The sequence below is a fragment of the Podarcis bocagei genome (genome assembly GCF_964188305.1).
Source record: "Podarcis bocagei genome assembly, chromosome: 3".
Lineage (NCBI taxonomy): Eukaryota > Metazoa > Chordata > Lepidosauria > Squamata > Lacertidae > Podarcis > Podarcis bocagei.
The window spans coordinates 35674720-35701279 of record NC_138127.1 but is presented as its reverse complement, the minus strand read 5'-3'; the positions used below and the strand labels follow the sequence as shown (position 1 = coordinate 35701279).

The window sequence follows — 26560 nt, the reverse complement described above, 5'->3', positions numbered from 1 at the left end:
TAAAATGTACTGCATCTTCAATTAAAAATTTAGAAGGGCATAGCTGAGGGAAGTGGGGTGCACATAGGCAGCAAGTAGGAGACCCTGCTATATTATGGTAGCAGCAATGAGACAACACATTAACATAATGCAGGTATTATGTTCCAATCCTTCAAACCAATTCTCTTTTTCATTTCCTGGTTTCATCTGTAGTAGTTACAACATCTAACTTGGATATACACTCTGGTTAATGCCAAACTCCAAACTGTGTGTTGAAATCAGGTTCACAAACTATGATCTTCCTAATTTGAAAACAAAGGTGAAGTGTAATTAGAGAAAACATGGAAATGGAGGAATTGGCACAACAACAACAACAACAACAACAACAACTTAGAAAGAATAAGGAACCTGTGGCACATTCCTGATCCTCAAAACCATGGCATACTTTAGCTCAGGGGTAGGCAACCTAAGGCCCGGGGGCCAGATGCGGCCCAATCGCCTTCTCAATCCCGCCCATGGACGGTCTGGGAACCAGTGTGGTTTTTACATGAGTAGAATGTGTCCTTTTATTTAAAATGCATCTCTGGGTTATTTGTGGGGCATAGGAATTCGCTCATTATTTTTTTTTCAAAATATAGTCCGGCCCCCCACATGGTCTGAGGGATGGTGGACCGGCCCACGGCTGAAAAAGGTTGCTGACCCCTGCTCTAGCTCCTGAATTAAAAACCTGTATTAAGAAAGCAACCATACCCAATACGTTGCTATTTAGCTAATGTAGGACACGTCAAACCCTATGCACTTCTTAACAGATTCTTGCACTCTTCAATGAATACCGTTAAAAGGTGTTGTTGTGTGGCTCTTTAAAGGAGACAGAACTACAAAGTAGGCCTAGTGGAAGGGTGGTTGTGTGTGCATGTAGTGAAGAACCCACAAATTCGATGCAGTAACCATAAATCATTCCAGATTTTTAATGAATTATTTGCCTTTATAATTCTCCTCCCCCTCCCCTTCCTTCACTTAACATACGGTACAACGAAACAAAAGAGAGAACATCTTTGTTATGACAGAATGTTCCACTTGAAGCAAAACTAAACCCAATACACAGTACTATGGGCTGTGTCTGAAGTTACGTTCAGTGCAGATCGTAAGCATCCGAAGGAACGAAAAGAAATTGGCAACCTAAAGAGGAGATTGCATCTAATGCTGTAAATATTCCATTCTGGAAAATAAGCTACATCTGAATTAACTGCTCATAGCATTGTGCTTGCTGTTGTTTGTCAACAGCATGGTTCATATACATATAGTATTGTGACTTCTTTTTAACTTAGCCAGCAATTCATGATAGGACAGGCCTTGTCCTATTTTTAAATGGGCCATATTTCCCCTCTAGTCAAGTAACTGATGAACCAACATAAACAAGATAAACATTTTAATGTTTTATAAGTCATTGAATTATCAGGCTACCTGAGTGAACAACTTAATTTTAAAGGTGACTAACCCAACTTTTATTCTCAGCTGACTATTCCTTACTGTAATAAAGATGGTCCTACAATAAAGAATTAATAAATATAGAACTTACTACGTGCTTTAAAGAGGAAAAATCTCTGGATCCTCACAAACCTTTCAACCTCCCATTCCCCCTCCCTGCCCAATTTGCATGGAGGAGTTTATTTTACAGCTTTATCCATGTAATGGTCTCACAGGCCTCCCCTTCATGCCAAAATACCTCTTTGAAGTTTGCCCTCCCATTAGTGCTTCAGTGTAGGTATTCAGACTGATCACACAAGCACAGCAGAACTCCAGAACTGTCCGTGTTCTGTCGGATACAGTTGTTTCATGTTGCCTGTGATTTACAATCTTAATTATTGCTCAAAAGAAGAAGAGCACATATTTGTTGGAGCTGCCCCCCCCCCCACCGTCGTCTCTCTCTCTCTCTCTCTCTCTTTTAACAAAACAGTGCTCTCAGGGTTTGTTGGACATTGTGCAGGATGTCTTTTACCATGCCGAATGGAACACACTTAATACTTCTCCTTTATAACCTTTGTAATAAATCAGCTGTCACTCCATTTGCACAAGTGCAGCCATTAGTGTCCTGTGCCCTCCTCCCCAGCACTTCCCGAATTTTAAACAAAGTAGGAATAAACTGAAGCTGAACAGAGCCAGCGAGTCCAGTAAATCAGTTTAATGAGAACTGAAACAGTTGTAAGAAGTCCACTGCTGAACGTGGGCACGGGAGACTCGTCTTTGGAATAAGATTTGGACTTTGGAAAACTGTGGGAGTCATATTGAGGAATAATTTATTGTTCAGTCGTGACGTCTGCTGCGAACATTGTGTTCTTTGAAATTACTTTTACTGCAGTTCTGAGATGTATCTTGTTTAGATTCTTCGGTTTGGTCCCATTATAGCTTCGTGCTTTCATCTTTTCCCACAGATGTGGTGAATTGTTTGCTTATCCACTCATTTCTGAGCTCTTACTTAATTTCCTTGTTTTGCATTTGTTACAGGTGAATCACAAGGGCACTTATATCTGTTTTAGATACAAATGCTTAGGAACAACAAATTGTCATCTTTTTCAATAGGAAAGAACTTGATGGGACAACAAACTAAAGTACTGTGTGCTACTGGTCTGAGCGCATCTTTGAAGTGTCTCCTGAGATGCTGTTTTTATTATTTGTCCCTAGCAATCCATGTGAAGGTAACCACATGTGTAACAATAGGAAATCTATAAACTAACCGCCATTCCCAAAGCAACCCATGGTAGTTTTTGCTTTCCCTTTGCATATTGCAGTTTGCTAGGCCACTTGCATGATTCACAGGCCAAAGGCCCCATAGGCTCTTCACAGAATTCTGTGTAACACTATTAAAAAAAAAAGCAATTAAGAATAATGTATTCCAACTCTAATCATATTTAATCTGAAATAAGTTACACTGCTTCCAAATCGAGATGGGTCTATCATTACACTGGAATGAAAGGCCACCATAGTAGATTGATTGGTTTGTTTGCAAAAGGACCAATTTTCAGTTCTGAGTTTAAAAGACCTTAGGTGGCAAGATATCTGCCTCATATTTTAGACAGCTGCTGCCAGATGAACTGACTGGTTTCGTTTTAATGTTGGAGATATAACCCTTTTGTAGGAAAATAAGAATCCATCTTGCTTTTCACTGTATAAAGGCATATTTATTGTTTTATCTTTTTGTAAACTACTTTGAGGGTCGTTTTTACAATCAAGTGGTGATATGAATGAAATTAAAAATAAAAATAAAAATGAATGAAATAAAAAAATAAATATTGCCTAGGACTGCAGAATGGCACCCACTAGGGAGCTTAGAGGTGCTGGGGGACTGTATTCCCTGTCTCTCAGGATGGACATCAGGTCAAGGAGGAATGGCTACCTGGTCCTATCAGTCAAGTCTTTTCCCCTCATTCTTTTTACAGTATGTCCATTAGATTGTGAGCCTATATGCAGAGACTGTCTTGTCTTTTAATTTATGCACAGCATGCAAAAAGGCAGAGCTTTATAAGCATTAAAAACAAGAAAGACTGCAGTTCTATATACTAGGGTGGTGTACAACACCATTAAGAACAATGCTGCAGCAGCAGTGCCTGTGTGCATGGCACTTTGAAAGGTCCCTATCCAAACCACATTTCTATCTAAAAACCAGATACAAGGGAAACAAAAGAGGAAGGAGAAGGAAATGGAATTGTAGTAAATGGGAAGGGCAGGTTGGGCAGATATTTCAGCTGTACATAGTGGTTGTATCCGGCATTGCATGAACATAATGCAAGCTAATGCAGTGGATATTTCACTTTTCCTTCTCCCCTGCAGTCCCCTGTACCCCATGTTTTTATTTTTTATTTTTTAAATGGCATTTTAAAAATAAAGAAAATTAAAAAGTAGAGAAGAGACGATGCCGCGGTGACCAGCATCAATCCTGGTGTGCTCCAGTATCCTCATGCTGATCCAGGAGCAAATGCCAGACCTGCTACCCCTAACATATGCTGCTCTTTGGATGTCATGGGCTGCTGTGCTGTGAGTTCCTGAAATCTGGTCCTAGCTATAATGAAAATATTTGTAAACCAGGGGATTCTCCCCCCCAATTTTTTTTGGTACCAGCATTCAACAGGTTCATTACTAACCCACTACAGAACCTTTAACTTCTGTGAGACAGTAGAGATATAGAGTTGATGTAGACATGATATATGCAATCCAGAATCGCATTTTAACACCTGCCAGGCGCTATCAGCATCCTTAGCCTAAGGAGAGTTTATGAAGTTCAACCATTGTTTTCTCTCATTTAAATCCAGTGACCCTCTCCTAATGTCACCCTTGCTACAGTATTATCAGTGTTGATCGGAAGGGTCATTCCTTGCAAGATGTCACTAAATCAACATCCCTTCAGGGTCTCATTCTGAAGAGAGGATGTGTGTCTGCAAGTGACCTTTGGAGTTCAAAAAGCGGCTTGAGCAGAGATGCTGTACCATTCATCACCGTGGCCAGAGAGGGCATTTGCACAGGGTCCTAGTGGCGAAGAAGGCCTGCTATGAACTTCCTTGTACTCTTTGTGCTAAATATAGGCTGCTTCTTAAAATGATTCATTTTGCTGGGAGGAGGGGGAAGGGGATGGCAGAAGGTGAGGTCACTGAAGTCACAGTAGTTACAGTCAATTCCAGAATGAACTCATGAACACACGCACACAAACACACACAAACTGAGGGCATGCGTGGTTGTTATTAGCATGGGTTACAATAAATCTTATCTTTCACTTCAAATGTTTTGCTTTGGAAGTAGCTAAGTAACAAGCACTTCTTCCACTCATCGAGGGGTGGGGGGGTGGGCAGAGAAGCAGAAAGAGGCAAAATGAACTCTTCATTTGAAAACAAACAAGGTTGGGTCTGCTTCAAAAGCTGAGGGAGCTGAAGTACTCCTCACATGTCCTTTAAAGGAGATAAGAGACAAAACACAGTACCAACCATCACTGCTTGTCTTCATGTCAATTCTGATTGAGGGAGCTGAAAGCAGTGAAAGAAACAGGTTGAAACTTAAGGGAAATTTAACACTGTCGGATGTAGCAACAACCAACTTGCTGTTACTGGGTAAAGTATATATGCCCTGTGGAAAACTATTTTACATGTTTAAATAATGGCTCTAAATAAAAAACAACGACGAGAGGCAGTTATTAGAAACTGTTGGGAGTTGGTTCACAATTATCAGATATTATATCCAAATCAGATAGATATCTAGTGATTACTACTTTATAAAAGAGAATAAGCTAGACCAGTGTTTCCCAACCTTTTTGGGGCAAAGGCACACTTGTTTGATGAAAAAAATCTCGAGGCACACCACCATTACAGCCCCGTGACGTCAGCGCGCAGCGTCACGCCGGGAGGGACGCACGAAAGTGTAAGTTTCAATTTTTTCCCCTCCCCCTTGCCGGGGAACCTCCAAGCTTTGGGGGGGGAGGAGGCAGCAAAGCGAGGCAGGAAGGAGAGCGCGGCTTGGCTGGGTGAGCTTTGGCAGGGGCAGGGAATGAGAGCCGCGAGGCGGGCGCTGCGGACGGAGGCGCTGCCCGCCGAGCTCGCAGGCAGCCAGGCAGGCAGACGGCGAGAGCCCCGCGCTGGGCGGCCTCTCCTCGCCGCCCCGCCTCTCGCCGCCCGACTCGCCCGCCTCCCTCCAGGCAACATCTCGCGGCACACCAGGCAACATCTCGCGGCACACTAGTGTGCCGCAGAACAGTGGTTGGGAAACACTGAGCTAGACAGTGCTCTGATCCTAGGCTCTCTTCAACATTTTGAAAAATAACTGCTTAGGCGCTCAAGGCAATAATATATTTTTTTTAAAAAACAACAACAGCAGCACCACAGACTCTGCTAGGCCTCTGTCTGCAGTGTTTGCCAATTCTCGAAAGCACTCTTATTTTGTTTGCTATTATTTAAGCTTTTTCTATAGAAAGCAAAAGAATCACAAGGCTGCCTGAATATCAAAGAAATGAAGTCATGGCCTTTCCCCACAATTGCTGCTAAAACGAATGGAGGAAGATTGATTAAGGCTGGAATAGTATACACCCTTACTTGACAGTAAATTGCATTGAACTCAATGGAACTTAGTAATGAGCAGGCACTGTAAACATGGGTGTCTGCAATATTTTTTCTAGGGAGTGGGAAGTAAATAAATAAGCAAAGATAACTAGAGTAAGCTCTCTGTTTTTCTTTTGCAAGTAGGGCTTAGAGAACAGTTCTGATGGTTGCTAGATGTGGTGACTGAGTGGCAGGAAGGCCTGGCCCCTAAAAAAAAACTTGTATTCTAAGTCTATCACTCTGTTGCTTCTCAGTGGGTAGATCTGGCATCCAGACAATGTTGTTCTACTCACCACTGAAACTCTCAATGAAACCCTAAAACAAACAAACACTAGGCTAACAATAGAGGACTTCATTTAGAGGTTATTATAAACTACACCAACTCCCAACTACCACTAGCAAAATGAGTACAGTGGTACCTCTGTTAAGAACTTAATTCGTTCTGGAGGTCCGTTCTTAACCTGAAACTGTTCTTAACCTGAGGTAAAACTTTAGCTAATGGGACCTCCCAGTGCCGCTGTGCGATGTCTGTTCTCATCCTGAAGCAAAGTTCTTAACCCGAGGTACTATTTCTGGGTTAGTGGAGGCTGTAACCTGAAGCGTATGTAAACCCAAGGTACCACTGTATAACAATACAGGTTTACTTTACAGGGCTTGTATAATCCACATTGGCTCAGCCACAGCACCACTCCTTGTCATATGCATAGAATAATTATGAACCTTATCTGCAGTATCTGAAGAAGTGTGCATGCACACGAAAGCTCATACCAAGAACTAACTTAGTTGGTCTTTAAGGTGCTACTGGAAGGATTTTTTTATCTTATCTGCAGTAGTATTGACAGAGTCATTTTTAAAATGTTAACAAACTTGGGGAAGTGCCGGGGGGAGGGGATGTAACTTTTTTGTATTAAACAAGGCCAGAGTTAAAAAGACTATGATATTTGCTGCTATTATTGATTTTTGTGTTGACACAATACACTCTTATTTACAGCTACACTAAGATCCTGAATAGCTGAACAGGGCAGCAATCACCAGTTCACCAGGTAAGACCAGCACAAAAGGCTTATGAACAATCCAATAAGATCCTGCTCTACAGCGAAGGTGGGAAACCTTTCGCCAGTGGTCCTGATTAGGGCTGGCAGATGTCCTAATTTAGCCCATGAGGTCATTTCCCCCAAACCACACCCAACTACCACGCACCTGCCATCATACCTGATGTCAGGGTGGGGCAGATATGGATACAGCTTCAACGGAACAATCAGGAGCTTAGACTGAGTTCTTCACTGCTCTTTTGCAAGTGGAGATTCCTGTCGGCTGACAGGAAGATCATCTGCACTAGGAAGCCCCCCCCCCCCCGGTTCTGTTTTGAAGCAGTCTGCATTGACACTGCTTGCAGAAACAGAGCTTTATTCCCTGCAAATAAAAAAAAGTTCCATTTTAGCAAGTATTATCAATGCAAACAGCTTTGGACTAATAAGAGCATGCCTCTTTCAAGACAAATGCCCACTGTCAACTGGCAGATTGCACTTTCACAGGGCTTGCTCCATTTGTGCAAAGCAGTTTGCACTGAAACACTTGCTAAAGCAGAGCTCCCCACCATTTTAGCAAGGTGCTTCAGTGCGAACTGTTTTGTGCTAATGGGGCAAACCCCATTGAAATATTTATTTGTTTGCTGGCTTGTTATTAAATTTCTATACTGCCCTTCATCCGAGGATCACAGAGTCATTTACAATATAAAAACACAAAAATGCATACCATAGTAACAAACCAAAAACAATATCCTCCCCAAGTGTAAAAGGCCATAGGTTGTTTAATTAGCCAAAGGCCTGAGAGAAGAGGAATGTTTTCACCTGTAACAAAGGTGCCAGGTGAGCCTCCCTGGGGAGAGAATTCGACAGAGGGAGGCACTGCAGAAAAGGCCTGCTCTTGTGCTGCCATCCTCTGAACCTTATGTCCAGCACGTGAAGAAGGGCCTCAGATTATAATCACTGGGTTATTTCGTATGTAGAGAGGTAGACCTTGAGGTGTTGTGGTCCTGAGCCATTTAAGCCTTTATAGGTCAAAACCAGCAACTTTGAATTGGGATAAGAAACTAATTGTCAGCCAGTGCAGACAGGCCAGGATAGATGTTACATGCTCAAACCTTTTGCCCTAGTAAGCAACCTGGCCACTGAATTCTGCACCAGCTAAAGTTTCTGAACCAATCAGCTGATTGATGCTGGAAGCTCACCTTCAAAGGCGGTTGCTGTAATCATACATCAGCTGACAGGCAGTTACATCAATAGGCTTTGAACTCTGACAGGTATCTCACCCGATGCCATTATGACATCAGGTGACTGATAGGTAGGCGCTGCTTCTGCTGAGAAGTAACTCTCAGTTGTGTTCAATGAAACTTACTCTTTAGCATGTATATTTAAGAACTGTAGCACAAATCAACCAAACAAACAGTTGGAACATACATATCCAAATTTCTGTGTATGAGGAAAAAGAATCTATTTTATTTTCCACTGAGAGCAACATTTCTACCAATAAATCGTATACCCAATATGTTATATTCTGTGTTCCATATTCTATATCCCAGTAATGTATAGAAAATATGCTGAAATCCGAGAGCCATGTAGCTCATCTTGGGTCAGCTACTGCCTCTCAACATAACCTATCTCTCAGGGTTGTGTTGAAGATAAAATTGGGTGGGGGAGAACCATGTATGTCACCAGGAGCTCCTTGGAGGAAAGGTAGGGTGTAAATGTAATAATAATTTAAAAATAAAAAATATGATACCAAGTGTTTGCATATACTCTGAACATCTATCAGCAGAAGATAAATGCCATCACAAATGCCATCATCACATATTGAAGGATGTCCATTCTTCAGAGCCACTATTATTTCCTGACAATAGGAGCATTTGATAATCTGATCAGGTGAGTTCTTCATAAACTGCAACAAAATATGCTAAGAGTATCTTGCCTTTGTAACTTGTATTATTATGTGTGAGGCCTTAGAATTATCAGTTTCATAACTACACTATTCTTTTGGTTTATTAACAGGTTTGGCATTGATGTTAGTTTAATGGAAATGAGAAAGAACATAGTTGGTTTTCTTATATAAAGTTGCTGCTAAAAAAAGAAAGAGAAAGAAATCACTTTAAACCAAACACTTTGCTTGATGGCTCCACTAATTACAGGCCACTGCTGTTCCTGCTGAGCTGAAGAAGGCTGATAGGCTTGTTGTCAAGCAGACAGATTTGCCACTGTTACCCATTAAGGGCTCCGCTTGAGTGTAGACAGAGACATAGAAGAAAAAACGTAAGGAAGCAGCATGTGCATAACCAAACAGGCGTCTGTAATGAAAAGAAACCCCCTTAAGCCACTTTCTGCTTCATTAACACATGAACACAAGGTAATTGAACACTTCATTCACCCAACAAGAGTTGAGATTCATCAATCATGGAAATGGAGTTTTGATAAGGTGGTGTGCTGAAAAGTGGCCAAAAGTCTTCTTCAGTTATTTAAACAAGAGATACAGAGACATGAATGTCAATATCCTGCACACAATGTCACCCTCACTATGAAGCTTTAAACTTATTATGAATGACTTCTTTGGAAACAATAAACATTTCAGAAAAAAGGATTAAATGGAAAGTTCAAATGGAAAGATTTTAATTAAATTGTTTCTAATACTACATATTCATTTTCCTTTTGGGGCTTTCCCATCCATTTAACTTGAGAAATTCTGGTTTTGGTTTTTACATCATCAACTGTAATATTACTTGACATTCCAAACAACACATTTGCCAGCCTTCACCAGCCTTGTGCCCTCAAGTTGTTTTGGACTACAACTCCCATCATCTCCAACCAGGACATCCATAGTGGTGAGGATGATGAGAGTTGTAGTCTGAAACATCTGGAGTGCATCAGTTGGCAAAGGCTGACATACCCTTACTCATGGAGAGGAAGTAAAAAAGTCTCATTTTCCCCAATTCAGGCCTTCAGATGTTTTCCACGCACTAGATCAAGAGAGTACACAAACCTATGATTCTTAGACATTTAAAACCACTGGAGGGAATCACTTTAAATTAATAGAATTTAAACCAACATTTTTTTTTGTACCAAAAGAGGCTTGGATGAGTAGACAGTTAGCCAGTACTTTAAAGACCAGTTGTTCCAATCAAATATATAATCTCATTTGCAAAGATAAAAAAGAGACGATAGCACTCAGTCTTTAATAACTCATTGTTAAAGAGCCTTTTTGACTCATAGCAAATTACAGACTGTTTCTTACTTTTCCCAAAAGATTACTGCATTTACATTGTGGGAGAAGTCACACATAAGTATTTAAAGTGTGGAGGAGAGGAAATTTACCAGTAGAGGGCTGAGGAAAAGCTGACAGACTCCAGCTTTGTGCGAACAATATACTAAAGAATGATTGAATGTAGGTGGTAGACAATATGGAGGAGAGAATTCCACATGCTTTACCTCAACATATCCTACCTAGACCAACATATCCTACCTAGAAGAGAGATCTGTATCAACTGGTCTCTGGATTATTTGTTTAATGATAGCATCAACAAAATGACTTTTCCGAACTAAACCAGGCTGCTGAAATTTTAAAGTAGGCTAACTCAGATTGGATTTCTGTGAGAAAAGATTATGAGCTCAGATCAGTTCTAGTACTGAAAACAAATTCCTACAGTCAACCTGCATAGTTGAATTATGGAATACATTCCCAATGAGAATGTGGTGGCTACCAACTTGGATAGTTTTAAAGTTCGCAGAGGATAAGGCTATCAATGGCTACTAGTCATAATGCTTTATGTTCTGAATGTCATTTGCTGGAAACTGAAGTTGGGCAGAGTACTGTTCCATTCATATCCTGCTTGTGAGCTCCCCACAGAATCTGATTGTCCCTCTGAGAAATGGATGCTGGATTAGGTGGGCCTGATCCAATGTGCTCCCTTTCCTAAAACTCTTGCATTTCCTCCTCCACAAAACAAAGTACATGTGTCTAGTGGTGAATGGGAAAGCTCATTTTCAGACAATACTAATAAGTGTGAGGAATCAGAGTGAGACACTCCATGTTCTGTAGAGTCTGATGCTGCAAAACTGTTGACTCTCCAGGGATCAAAGTGCACAGAATTAGGCACAGGTGATGCACCAGGGAAATGGAAGTATAAATACAAGGAGATAAGAGAAGCACCAGGGCCTCTTGAGACTTGCAGGTGAAGCTCTCAAAGCTTTTTAAAGCTTTTCTCAGTAAAGGTAAAGGACCCCTGGACCATGTGGAATAAAGAGCTCCAATAAAAATGAAAACAGGCAAGGTGATCTGCCCAAATATTATCTGTTGCAAATCTAGTGCTTACTAGAGTTGTTGGTTTAATAAGTATCAGGCTAGGTCACTTTGTCAGTTTAAAATAAAACCAGCTTTAAAGACAACAAATGAAAGAGCACAGTTGACTACTGAACTATGCTCAATAATGTCTCAAACACAATTTTACAGTTAATTGTCTACTTCCTTCTAAATGTTCATACTAAAAAAAAGAGCCCCATGGCCACCAACTACACTTGTAGTACATAGTAGGTGTGAAAAATTGCCCAATGGAGACCAGAGCTAGCTGAAGACATTTTGCTGCTGCCTGAAGTCAAAGACAAGGTGGCAGCCTTCTCCAATTCCATGTGCAGAAGCTGACTAGGCTGGCAGTTGAATATCCTATAAAATACTGCTGACAGGACAGCGTATTCTACCACACTTGTGGGAAGAAGAATAGTGCAGGAGACACAGGGTAGGCCATGTGGCACACACAGTTCTGTCCTCCAACATTGTGCTGTTCCTCCTACCATTAGGTATCAGTGTGCCTAAAGGTAGGACTGGTCCTGATTGAAACAAGTAATGACAAGAGAAAGTCAAGACATCACTCAATGGAAAGTAGGTGAACAAAAGTGAGACCAGATTGCTAATCTTGATTCTGTCAGTCTGAATAATTTCTCAGTAAAAGAAAAGCAACAGTTGCCTTTTCTCACTAACAAGAATTTTTATTCCCTGTCTGCAACGTAAACTATCCATGGGGAAAGAGAAAGTTGTTAAAGGACCATGTCCTATTATTATTATTAGAGTGTTGCTGAATGCTCTTGTACGTGACAAGTAGGAAAGAGATTATTGATAGTTGAATACTACAAATAGTATGTCATTATCCAAAATATTGTCTAATTAGAACTATTAGTTGATACCTTGAGTCACTGGAGAATAATTTTCTCTTAGTCTTTAATTATAGTTATTTTCCACAGCCTGGACTGGAATTGATCCCTCCACCCAAAAAAGCAAATGCAAACAAGTGCTTAATGTGGCCCCATGCATTCAGTGTTGATCTAAGTACAATGTCTATTTATGAAAAAATGAAGTATTTGAATGACGACTAAATTATTGCTGACATCAGGGGACAATTCACTCTCAGTGACTTCTGTGGGACCACACCCATTTACATCCCATAAAAAAATCTTGATTCAAAGTGGCTTTAAAGCCATTGCAAAATGTGTGTTAGAGTTGGGTGGGTAGGTGAACTTATATTGCTATGAAAAAGTAGATGCTGTTTAAAAAGGACAAATACCCTCTGTGATTAATTTTTTTAAAATACTACATGATGTTTATGATAGTTCTGAGTTCAGTTTTGCTTGTGTTCCATTGCATTCTCTCTCCCCACCCCATATATTAAACATAGCCATATACATAAGCTGAGCATTGTGATTAATTAAGGCTTTGCATGGAGTGCTAAAAGCCTTGCTGATTCACAATATGCTTTATTGCAGGCTGTAAGAAAACTGGAAAGCAAATCATCTGTTTCTGTTTGGGTTTTTTGCGGGGTGGTCTTGGTGGTGGTTTTGTTTTAGGTCTACTTTTTTTTTTTAAAAAAAGCAATTCTCTTAACAATATAAGTTAGTTAAACTCATCAACCTTTTCAATGTCATTAGTTTTGATTGAAAGATTAGCCAGTTAAAGAATTTGATTATGAAATACTCATTTCGAGTTTCTCCTTTCTTTCTTTTTTATCATGCGTCAGTCTACTCCATCCTGAATTGATTAAACCCACGCTAGATAATAGAACTTTGAAGAGGAGGGGGTGGAAATCCTTGCACAACTGGTTTCTGGTTATGACCATCTTTTAGTGAAAGCTTGCTAACAATGAGAAAAGTTAAAAGGTCAGGGTGGATAAGCTACATACGTAGCCCCATTCTCCTTCTCCACCCCCTCCACATCAGCAACACTTTCCAGGCTTTGACTATAATTACTGAGAATAAAAATACACGAAAAACTACTTCTGCATTATAGATTCACAGGTGTGCATTCCTAAAATAGTTATAACTGCAGCAAAAACATTCCCTTCTCTCTTTCTATGGCAGCAAATAATCATATGGTTGAATTCAGCAAAGCCATAAACAAAGACCTATCGAAATCAATAGACTTGCTAGCATGACTTGGCAGGATTTAACTCAACGTATACCCTATTATATAAAAACATAATGCCTGACTAATAATACAGAGTGTAGAGTATTGTTTCAGCAACTGAGCTGAAAATCAGGAAAATCCTACTTCCAATCAAAGGAAAGGCACTATCTCTCAGCCTCAGTATCAATACTGACTTACAGCATTGTTGCAAGAACTACGTGAACTCATTTCTGTTTTACTGCTACCAGTGAACTACAAATGAACAATGAGTAGCTTGGTAACTATGCAAACATATTGAAACTTGTGTGAAACATGCAGACGCTTTCTGCAGTGGGGGAAGATTCTTCCATGCATCTTAACTAGAACTCCCCTCTTCTCAGTCCCATGGAATTCAAACAGCGTACTGTAACATGTTTCACTTCACACAGGTTTTCTTTTGAAAGGTCTACCTGAACACACATTATTTTAGAAAACTCTACAACTCTTTGATTCTATACCAAAAAATGTCCTCACACCTCAATGCAGCAATGCTAGTCCCAATTCCCAGGCCTTGATTTGATTTTTCTGGTGTTCCCTTGAAGCAATATAAAAATGTGCCAAAACTTGTATGACTAGACTCTGTGGCAGGACCAAAAAAAAAAAAGGGAGAAGGATGCTCTACATTAGTACCTCAAATTCATAGAAAAGCTGTACATAGCCTGATGTCTTATACATTAAGAGCAAACTCAGTATTCACATGTGAAATGCATAGACAAAGTGCATAGCCAAGTGTGGACTAATTTCAAAACATTTTGTAGCAGGTCCCACTGGTACTTCTACACGGTACAGTATACCAGGACATGGGTGGCGCTGTGGTCAAAACCACTGGGCCTCTTGGGTTTGTCGATCAGAAGGTTGGCAGTTCGAATCCATGTGATGGGGTAAGCTCCCTATTCCAGCTTCTGCCAACCTACAGTTCAAAAGCATGCCACTGCAAGTAGATAAATAGGTACTGCTGCGGTGGGAAGGTAAAGGGCTTTCCATGCACTCTGGCTTCTGTCACGGTGCTCTGTTGCACCAGAAGCGGTTTAGTCATGCAGGCCACATGACCCAGAAAGCTGTCTGTGGATAAATGCTGGCTCTCTCAGCCTGAAGTGAGATGAGTGCTGCACCCCATAATCACCTTGGACTGAACCTAACCATCCAGGCATCCTTTACCTTTTACCTTTTTACTGCTACACATATATTATCAGTGCTAGGACAGTGCTGATAAATAGAAAGATTCTCATACATAACACAAATTATTTCCGCCTGCTCCTTCTGCTTGCTTCAATATGTTCATGTGAGTGAGCACCACAGCATACAGAAGGGAGGTTAGTGGGACTGGGAGTCCACTTTCTGCATCCATTCCTCTACCCACAATATACTTGTTTGTTGACCAAGGAGAAAGGGTAGACTGGAGGAAGATATGGGATGCCTCCTTTTTCTTGTAATGCCCTGGTGCAAAGCTTGCATATATGCCCGTTTAAAACCCATTACAGGAAGGGGTGGGGACCAGGGTTCTATAATCCCATATCTGTCTTAAGGTACCCTGTTGCCCTCAAGAAGTTGTTGAACTTCCTATCAGCCCCAGTCAGGACGGCAATCAGTCAGAGGTGGTGACAGTCCATCTGGTGACAGGAACATCTGGAGCACCACAGGCTCCCCACAAATAATACATACGCTTCTTACTTTGAATGTGCAGTAATCTGATTCAACATTTCTTTTGGTGTAGGACGTTGTACAATATATGCAAACTACCAAAAATACTTCTATAACTAGGATCTCCCTTTCCTTTAACTGAAAATATTTTTGGAAACTACCTGCCCTGGAAAAAAATTGTTCAGTAAATTTCCATTTCCTTCGACCACCATAAAAAGCAAACTGTTAAAAAAGAAGAAGCAGCACACAGCATATTTTCCAAGACTCATGCAATAAGTCTTCTGTTTTAGGCAATGGATATTTTAAATAAAAACATGGAAAGAAAAGAATATATGACTTTTCCCTACCACAAAGGTCAGCCTTTCCCCCCTTTTTCTTTTAAAGGCTTACAAATAGGATAGTACTTTATACTCTTATTATAAATACAATAGAGATAAATGGCCTAACCAGAAAATTAAAAAGTAGAAATATTGGTGAAGAAACACTCATCCCCATTTCTTATCTTAGGTGAGATGTAATTATTTTTTTTTTGGTAATTTAAATTTTTTTTTATCGAATAGCAGCTTCCTATTATTTTTTGTGATTTCACGTTTTTTATATAAAAAAAGGAATCTGCATAAATCCACAATGCCTTAAGGCGTTTGAAGAAACACTTAGGTTAGACCGGCAGCTTCTAATTCCAAACAGCACCTATTGTCTCCTTCAGCTTTGAATGACAAAAAGGGGACAGAAAGCTAGTACCTGGATTTAACATCGGATAATCATTGCGAAATCCTATCCACCAACTTTAAGTCATTTTATAAAACACAACCTATATAAAAAGATGATTTATAAAGCTAATTTTGACAGGCAGGCCAGGAGACACACAGGGAGCTGTCGTTGTATTTTAGTTAAGACAGATTTTAGATAACACGTTTTCCCTAGGAAAAACAGATTGAGATTCATTGCAAGTTCCCAAATCAGTTTCTCACTGCTGTCAAGGGGGTGGGGGAATTGGCTGGAATCCAGAAAGATACTTTAGGCACACTCAAACACTTGAGCATGTCCTGTTGTATTATTGTCTTCCACCCCTCCCCTGGGAAAAGCAAAGACAACCAAGAGAGTTGTGGCACCTTAAAGACAACACATATTATTATGGATTTTTTCCTTTGGCTCCAGGCTGGCACAAAATAAGCTATCCATACACCTATATCACCAACTGTTTTTGAAAATCCCCTCAGTTCCAAAAGTGTTTTGCGCTGTGTATGTGGGATTTGTGGGGCGGGCAGGGCAAGTTGTGCTGCTCAGAAAACACCAGCTGAAACCATGTGTGAGCATGCAAAAGTTGTTGGTTCTTTGGATCCTGGCCAACTTAAGAACATCTTGTGCACATTGTCACTTTTAAGCTGGATTTCATTGCAGAAGGCTGACCAAAATTAAAGCGATGCAGCTCAGTCTGACAAATAAGCTATTTGTTGCATTAACCACTTTAATAAGCACATCTAAGGTGTTATCTATATTTTAAAATGAAAAGCACATACTACATGAAAATAAATATTTAATTTATTCCATTTTGTTATTGTGTGAAACACTGTGGTGTTTCTTTCTGTAAATTAAAATCAACAACAACATGCATCCCTTTCTTAACCAGTCCTCCATCCAACTTCCTATGGGACTGGGTTGAGTGGAAAATGGAAAAGTTCTGGTGTATCTTTTTGCAACACTTACGCAACATTGCTGTTGTTTGCACCTTAAAAAAAAAAGGTCCATATTCCTCATTCAGAGATTCCTTTAGGCAGTGGTATATTGTTATTGTATTTTGTGTTTATCTTAATTATTATTTTTAGACCTTTTAATATTTTTATTCCTATAAACAATATAAATGTGTGATACTTTACCATTTTTATAAATGCACAATTATGAAACTTTTTAATAGAAATTTTATTTCCTTTAAATGTATCTTGTTTGCTTGTAGGAGTAAAACAATCAGTAAACTACACTGACACCTTTTTATATAGAGACATTTTATTAAAAGTAAACCATTTATAAATATTTATGAATAAAAACAGACTTTTTAATTACTCTGTTAGTTAGGAGGCCTAGTTCGCAGGTCACATTTAACTATGGTTTAGTGTGAATGAGCAGTGTACATGTTGTGCATCTATGTTTGACTTTTGTTTAACATACATTTATGTATGTATGTATGTATGTATGTAAGAATCACTTCCCATGAAACATCCCAAACTGATATAACACGATGTGTGAACACAGCTCAAGTCTTTTGTTTTATCAAAGCAAGCAGCATTGCAAATGGTTTATATTATCTGTCAAATTTAGTTTACATGTTCTGTATGTTTTTGTCAAAAGGCATATTGATAGGTAAAACATATAAATCCATGCCACTTATCTTAAACTCATATGGTCTTGTTTAGTCAGAGATGTTTGAAAAGAGAGAGAAAAGATATTGAACACTGAATAGGTTTTAGAAATGCAACAAAATTGTGAAACTACAGTACAGTGCTACCTCGCAGGACGAATGCCTCGCAAGACAAAAAACTCGCAAGACGAAAGGGTTTTTTGTTTTTTGAGCTGCTTCGCAAGACAATTTTCCCTATGGGCTTGCTTTGCAAGACGGAAACGTCTTGCAAGTTTGTTTCCTTTTTCTTAACACCGTTAATACAGTTGCGACTTGACTTCGAGGAGCAACTCATAGAACGTGGTGTGGTAGCCTTTTTTGAGGTTTTTAAAGACTTTGGTGATTTTTGAAGCTTTTCCAAAACTTTCCCGACACCGTGCTTCGCAAGACGAAAAAAATCACAAGACGACAAAACTCGCGGAACGAATTAATTTCGTCTTGCAAGGCACCACTGTACTCATTCATTACTTTACCAGAACATTACTGCAGTTTGCTAGGCTAAATAAAAATTCAAGATGAGTATGGTTCAGGTTTTTTTTTAAAAGGTCATGGATTTATGCAGTGAACATAATGGTCACACAATGCTGAGTTTTCGGAAGCTAGTTCTGCGCTCCTGGGCTTTATCTCTCCACCTTCACCAGCCACAACTAGGCAGGTAGCAAGTGAAACTAAACAATGTTTTCAAACACCTTATACTGTAATATAACCGGATCCAGAAATCTGAACTCCCATTGTGAGGATATTAAATCATACGGTTAAGGGAAACCTGTTAAGCTTATATCCTTTTTGTATTATTTTGTTTCTGTGAGATCCAGGCCTTCTGACAGTCACTATGCTTAAAATGGGTGGATTCCAGCTTATGCCCTTGGAGTCATGAATGCACTTTTAATCCAGCAGAGGAGGGGAAGCAACTGACTGCCAATTCCTTCTTCCCTAGGCATTCCTTCATGCCACCTTCCATCCTGTCCTGAAAGCTCCCCAACAATTCTCTCGAGCTGATTTTGGGGAAGGCTGGGAAGGAGGAGGCAAAAATCACCCCCGTCCTATTCTACTAGAAGACACTTCGTTGCATTGAAAGACCTTCACTGAATGAAAGGGCAGAAAGTGGATTCCATCCAGTGTAGTATCTTTTTGAAACATCATCAGTGTCAACATGTATGAAATAAGCAAATATTTATTTGCACAGAAAAGTTATATTCTGTTTTCATGTACATACATCAAGAAGCAATAAAGGAATGCAAGAAATATACAAGCAAACAAACAGCACAACACCAATCTGATATGAAATATCTAATTATTCCATTGGACTAGACTTTGAAGTCTGCGTTAGTACTATTAAAATTTATTATTTCAAGACAAGGAACACACAGGTAGGCTATCCTGAAATAGAATATTTTTGGACAACAGACTGATAATAGCTAAAATTAATCTCCGAATCTATATTGTTATTTATCATTAAAACAATCTACCACATCAAGAAAAAAACAGACTCTTGCCATGTATCATTCACTGCAACAGGACATAGTTAGAACTGTATTGTTTTTGGCTAGGAGAAATTCAATTGTTTGTTGAAAAATCAGTGGCAGCAAGAAATTGTTTGGGGTTTCTTCTCCCCCTCCTTATAAACAGAGCAACTCCACAAATATTGGGAAATCCTCTTGCACATATTTTCCAAAATTTCAAAATGTTAAACTAAATGGAAGATTGTTACAATAATATATAAGACTGCAGACAGTATTTGGTGTAGCTATAAAAGAGGTAAGAGAACAAAATGATCAGCAAAAACTGATAATTTATTTAAAGAATGCATGGAATTGCCCACTTGGTATTTTTCAGACAAAGGTACTGCAATAGCAGTAATATTATACACTGATTTTTTTTCCTTTTTACAGTTTTACTGAAAACTTACTGTTAGGAAAGCAGATAAATAGAAAAAAGGAAGGTTGATAGTGATACCTGCTTTCAGATTATAAATACATGTATAATATATCCTTCCCACAAGACACTTACCCTTCAAAACCCTTTCTCTTTTGTATTTCCCCCTAATTAACATTGTTCAAGTAAATTGATCAAAGTACACATTAATTAGATAACACAAGATATTCCTAAACTGCTAAGACTGGTTTTCACAATTCTTTTCACAAATGCTCAAAACCTAACAGAAATAAATAATGCCTCCATTTGTTTCCTATTGACTTATACTTTTCTTAGCACAGAAGGTTTACAAATTGGGAGTCTTGATTTATTTTAACCCATAGTGGTTGTGACAATTTAAAAAGGATGTTTTCCTGAACTAATACAGACAAATTTTTTGCAGAGACAGGCTTATGTACTGGGCAGTCCCTAAACTCCATTACATCAAACAAGCTGATAATAAGAGGGTTGCCAACATGAGTGTTTAGGAACCTTTAATCACAAACACAGTATTATCAGGAAGCCACTTATAACACACCTACATCTGGTAAGCTAGACAGGGCTGGAGCGCTTCTAAATATATAGAAGCTACTATTCAGGTGTGATTAAAAATGTCTGACTTTAAGGAGGGCACAAACTTTGAACGGCTTTTAGGGGGATTATAGAAGATATGATTAATGCAACATATGCCTTAGCCTAAAACAAATATCAACCAACGACTGCATAGGTAAGGTGAACGAGGAGGGGAGATGGAAATCCTCCTTTTATGCTTGTATGCTTCTGGAATGCAGATTGAAAGATCATAGCAAAACTTTAATGTATTGGCAAATACATTAAAGGAAAACAGTTTAATCCTAGAACAAATACAAGGCTAACCTACTCTGATATTAGTCTCTCCCTACATACATCGCTTCCAATGAAACTAGGAAAATTGATACTAACCAAGGATTAAGTCCAAGATTTCTACAATGCGCCTTGCCAATCGAAAAACAATTCACTTATGAATCGAAATTTCTACTGCGGTTAATGTCAATATTATCCCAGCAGTTCTTGTCCCATCAAGTAAACACTAGCTACCAAGTATGCTTTTCATTTTCATAGTATCTAATCCTTTCCAACTTTCCATAATAGACAATTATTGAAAAATTTGCTATCAGTTGCTGAATTGTGATTCTTACTAATTATAACCAAGCTATAACCCCAAGGAGAAGATGCACGCTATGGACATAGGACCACCATTCAAAACAAATTTATATTGCAGGTTTTGAAGGTTGCTTGGCATGCAGTGGCTAGGCATCAGCAGGGCTTCCCTCCAGGGATGGGTAGCAGCAGAATGCACCATGCAAGGAGGCTAGAATGGGAGTTCCCAAGCTGTGGTTTATGAGATGCTTTCAGGTGGAATGTGGCACATGTTGGCATTAAATATTCCTATTGATTTAAAATTGTATTACTTCTTTTGCTTCTTAGATGGTATTTTATTGTGTTGCTATTTGAATTCAATATCAGGAATGAAAAGCAATAATAATACTAATAAAAATCATACAGCATTTTGCACAGCACATTACAATTGCTGCAACAGGCAGAAAAATCATTACGCGGTCTGCCAAGAGTCTCAGCAATTTTCAAGTGATAATGGGATAAACTGTTTGGGAACCAATGGGCTGGCACCACAATTAAGAACGTTTTACATCGGCCACATGGAATCATGTACACTTATAGATTTTACCTCTGCATTTCCCATGTCTTGTAAAAATCAGCCCTGTGTGCTCCACGGGGCATTTTAATTTTGTTTGGTACCAACTTGCTTTTGAAATTCAAAAGGGAGCATCAAAAGCAGTTTGTGATGAGACCAAAAAAGTCTGCTATGTACTGTAATGTGTAATCTCTACACTGCAACTGAAAAATCAAGTGTAGCATAATTTAAATTCTTTTATAGGAATGATTTCCTAAGAGCAATGCTAATCTAATAAGTTGTTATGGCAGAGACCATTAACATGCTCATCTGGAAGTATATTGCACTTCTGTTTAAATATTAGGGCTTGTGGCAAAGGATCAGTACTACTGCAGTACCTATCTTGTTTCATGCTTAGGCACATGTCTTGTGGACTGAAAAGACAACCCAAACACAGAATAATTGGAGAAGCAAACATTTGTTTAGCATTCAAACCAAGAAGGAAAAGGCACCAATTTTAAAGAAACTGAGATGATTACTAGCAGAAAAAGGAAAGAAGGTGGGTGGGCAGGCTGCGGGGAAAAAGAGATACAGAGCAGTAAGCTCTGCTCAACTTGTAAAACCAATACTCAGTGACAGCGATTTACCACAGGTTGCTTTTCTTTTTTTTTTAAGTAGCGAAAACGATGGAAAATAATCGACATGCTATTTAAACCTTCCAGTGCCAAGAAAATAAATTATGTTGATTTACAATGCTTACACTCACAGTTATCAGATATTTATATTCATATCAGATGGAATCACTTAGAGAGCAGTCTACTGACCACAAACTCTGTTCATTTCAAAGGGGCTTATGCTGGAGCCTTGTCCAAATTAGATGGATTGCACCTCTTAATCTGTAGCACCAGGGACTGAAATTAATACTTCTGCTATACAATACCAATTACATTTCCCTGTATGGATTTTTGTTGTTGTTTGCCTTGGTAATTACATGGTTGCATTTCAGTGCCAATTACATCAGACACTGTATATGACTTTGTTTAAAAAAACAACAACAACAAGAGCAAAACAACAACAACAAAAAAACATTTTTACTCCCAGGCCTACTGTAAAAATCTACTGTAAACCTGTTAAGCAGCTATACTTCTTCATTTATTTGTACTCTATTACAAGCAGATCTTTGATAAGTTTTCACTCCTGCGTGTTAGACTAAATATTGTTACGTTTGATTGACCACATCATATTGAGCTGGGTGGTAATAAAATTATTTCCTAGTCACATCAAAGATTAATAATGGGACATTTAGCCCAGTATTGGCTCATTGCAACTTGCTAGTAATCTATTCAAGTTAATGCACATTTGCACACGTAATACAATCTCTAGAGCAATATTGAAAGATTTACAACTATTAAAATTGATTGTGTTTACTCAGATGAATTTAGAAAAAAGCAACCTTTTTAATGTTCTTCTTGCAGGGAACTGAGCTATGTATTCAATGAAACTGAGCAGGTAATTCATTACTTTTTTTCAGTGAAAGTGTGACTTAGAAACTGTTATATAATCGTTTTAGGTAACATTTCTGTAGCATGCATTACTGTATTAAAACAGCTGATGCATCTTCCTAAATAACGCTTAATTTCTGAAATCCTGAAACAGTGGAATTTTGCTATTCATTCCAGTTAAATAAGATTTATACCATTATATATTCTGCACCATTCACTAAGTTGTCAAATTAATAAATATTCAATTGTTTGCCCTATATTAGTCTACTAAGGATAGTGTTTTAAGGGGGAAAAATGTTTCCAAAAGCAAATTTGTCTAAAGGTACGAACAATAATTTTAAAAATATGAAAAAGTGTTGAAATGGTATTTATTTTAATGAAAATTGGCATAGAAATATAATGAATCAAATCGACATCAGTATAAATTACTTTTCAACTATCAAATGTAGATCATATTTGTCAAATAATTTCACAATCTTCTGCTACAGCATCAAGACTAAATTTATTTTTTTCTCTCACTTACAGCTGAATTCTCTTGAACAGGCAGTTTAGAACTGAGCTAATATCTCAACTGTACATAGGATTGCAACCTACTAATAAATCGGTAATCCCCATTGAACTCTTAAGACTTACTTATGAGTAAGCACACATAGGATTGTAGGTCGCATACAGCCCAATCTTGCACATATATATTCAAAAGGATGTCCCACTATGTTAAATGGAACTAACTTTCAAGGAAGTGTGACAGGACTGCAGCCTCAGCTTATTAAAGTCAACTACTGTATGATAAAGACTTGATAGATAATATTATCCATGTGATTCAGCTCAATAAATGTGTCCACTTGTTGGCAGCTACAGCCATGTAAAGGCAAAATTAAATGAATGAAACTTAACTGCAGCTGAACAAAATGTAACAGATAATCTTTACAGTATATACTGACAATAAACAATGTAATTTGTTATGATTTGCCACACTAGGACACAAAGGAGCTACTAAAGAACCTTTCTAGACACTTTATTTTTGGCTACAGTCCTATGCACTGACAGACAATAGCAGCTTAACTACGCAGAAGCCTGCAGCCATTGAATAATCCATTAGAAACAACTATGTTAAGTACTCTCGTATTAAAATATATTAAGTATGATTTATTGGTCCCTGGTGAACAGCTCTAGAGCTTTCAGTAGTTCTGATACTGAAGACAGTGAGCATGTAAGTTTCCACCACAACGAAAAGTTTATTTCACTTCAACTCCTAGGTGTCAAGATGGACACTTTAATTAAGATACCAATAATCAATATGTGTTCCTTTTCATTCCATTTGTCAGTTATGTACTTCTTTAAAAAAATGGAAAAGGGTAGCACTCATAGACTGTGTTAAAATGTGTATAAATAAAGGAAATGACATCTTTGCTAAATACATTGTAGCTAATTTGTTCTTATGAAATGCATCTTCTTGTTCAGGAGATCAGCTAAACAAACAGAGAAAGTTAACAGTGATAGTAAGTAACCACATGACATGGCCTTGATTTTTAATCTTTGGTTAAAACATGTCTTACCTTTTCCAAATCTTCTTTTTAGTGCTTTCAAGCAAATGATCTAAGGGGAAAAGCAAACAGAATCCTAATAGAACAGAATATAATTTTCACTCAGCCACTTTCTTTTGCAATCCGTCCCCCCCCCTGCCCCCACTTCACATTTCAAACTAGTTAATTCTCTACTGTTTGAACAATACAAACAGGATGTTCCCTGTTGACATATTATTTTTACTGGTCAACAGTAAAGTCTTCCATTTCCTAAATAGCATGGCCACTAATTTTATCTGCCATAATCTTGCAAGGAGAGCAAACAAAAATGGGAAAAGCCAGAGAAGTCTCAAATTCATTTATAAATTCCCAATAAAGGTTAATAGTTAAACTCCTTGTCTCTCCCACATGCTCCACCCTCCTGCACGAATGGATGGTGCCTTGAAGGAATTAAATGTTTTTGTTCTCTTTTTACCAGAAGCCAGACGAAAGTGTCACCATCTCCACTTTTATTTACGGGTTGAGCAACAGCAGTTCCTCAAAAATCACACGTTAATCCTAGAGAGATTGACTGCCCTAACTAACAGATCTGATATGTGAAATACATTTGAATCAATCTTTCTCTTTTCTTTTTAACTAAAGGAATCCTTCCCTGCTCCCCACCTCCAGTAGAAAACATCCCACCTGCTCCAAAATGCAGTAGGATTTCAAGAAAGGAATTAAAGATCTTCCCGGTGGTTTCTTCTTCAGGTGAATTCTTTGGACGCCTCCCCCTTCGGTCTGGAGCTTTAAACCTGAAAAACAAACACCTCTATTGAATTCAAAGTAAGCTTTGGTGGGGTCTGAGTTAATTCTCTATCAGACAGCAAGTCTCAGTGTCTGGTTACACAAACACACCTACACTCAGGTTGGAGAGAGGTTCCTTAGAAACCAAAAAATCAGAAAAGACAAAGATGAGGGAAGGAAAGAGGTACTTCCATAACCCTGGACAGGTTTAGTACTGATTTTACGCAAAGACATACTGGGGGGAGGGTTTTGTGGTTTTTTTGGAAAATGTTTAAAAACAAAAAACCAAACCCCCGCACACCCAGCCTGATGATCCAAAAACGTGAAAATATAAAGGAAGGCTGTGATCTTAAGCGTGCACCATTGGAAGCAAGTTTCTTATTCACAGGTAAATTAAGTAAAAGGCACACGTGCGCAGAAAGTATTTAAGTTCACAATTCTTGCAGCCCGTCCATAAAACTCGAAGCTTTGCCCGACGAGGCGGTCTTGTGGAGCGCGGTCTGCTCGGGAGTGAACCTGATGGAATTCCCAGGCACGTGCGAACAGGAAGTCTAATAAACACGCATCTTCCACCCAGAGCCCCATGCCTTTCCTTCCCACTCCGTTCCCGATTAACTTCAGGATCAGTCGCGCTGGACAACCTCCCCCACTCCCGACCCCCCACCCCGCAATGCCAGCATCATTATGCATCCACACGAGCAGCCACCGGGGCGACTTACCCGACTCTTCCCACTAGGCTGTGTCCCAAGAGCAGGAAGCCCCGGCCCCATCTCCCTAGCAGGCAAACGCAGCATCGCGCACAAAGCGCGCCAAGACGCCGGCAGCCGCTGCTCTCCCACAGCCCGCCGCGCTCGCGGACGGGGACCGGGGCGCGCGAGGAGAGAGGCGGAGGGTGGGCGCGCGCGCGCGGACCGGGAAGGGCGAAGCTGCGGAGGAGCAGGAGGTGGGCACCGTGCTGCCCCTACGCTTCCCTCCTGGGCTGTTGAGGGTTATAGAGAGGCTCTATTATATCTCGGCTGGAAGAAGCCCCAGTCAGACTTGTGTGGAGAACATGAGGCGTCCTCCTTCTAACTCCTCAGAGGAAGGGGCAGCTTCCCTCCCAGCGGCGGCTCCCTCTCATGCCTTCTGCTTCCCGAGTTGACGAGGCGGTTTTCTCGCTCGTACACACAAGACCCCCCCTCCGCCGCCCCCGTGTGCTCGCGTGCGTGAGAGGACCCCTGCGAGCGTCAGCCTCGTGGGTGGCTGGGTGGGTGCGTGTCGAAGAGAAGAGCGAGGCGACGCACACAAGCGGGGCACTTCAAAGCCGCCTTTTGGTGCGCGCGGGGGGTGTGGGAAAGAGGGGCAGAGGCGCAGCTGCGAGCCTTGGCGGACGAGCTCGCGCAGCACAAGCCACGCGCCCAGCTAGCTAGCTATTCGCCCCGGCAGCTTAACATTGACAGTGTGTGGGGTGTGTGTGTGTGTGTGTGTGTTGTTGTTGTTGTTGGGGGTTTTTTCTTCGCCTTTTAGTTTAAAAACACTCCCCACATTCCTTCCCCAAACCCCCTCTGATTGGGCAGTTTCCCGTCTGTCACGTGCCACTCTCTTCAACTCCCCCC

The 26560-nt window shown here is 39.7% G+C and overlaps 1 protein-coding gene across 2 annotated transcripts in view; it reads right to left on the bottom strand.

The window, feature by feature from the left end:
- The window catches only part of PRDM1 (PR/SET domain 1), an 86369-nt gene extending 60588 nt beyond the window's left edge, over window positions 1-25781 (bottom strand). The window contains exons 1-3 of one of the 2 annotated variants that reach the window (XM_081186589.1): window positions 25685-25781; window positions 24864-24973; window positions 24213-24276 (exon numbers count right to left, since the gene is read on the bottom strand). The gene's annotated coding sequence lies outside the window, so the exon portion shown is untranslated. The remainder of the gene's footprint in view (window positions 1-24212; window positions 24277-24863; window positions 24974-25684) is intronic. The other variant, XM_081186588.1, reaches the window with a different exon arrangement.
- Window positions 25782-26560: the final 779 nt, after the last annotated feature.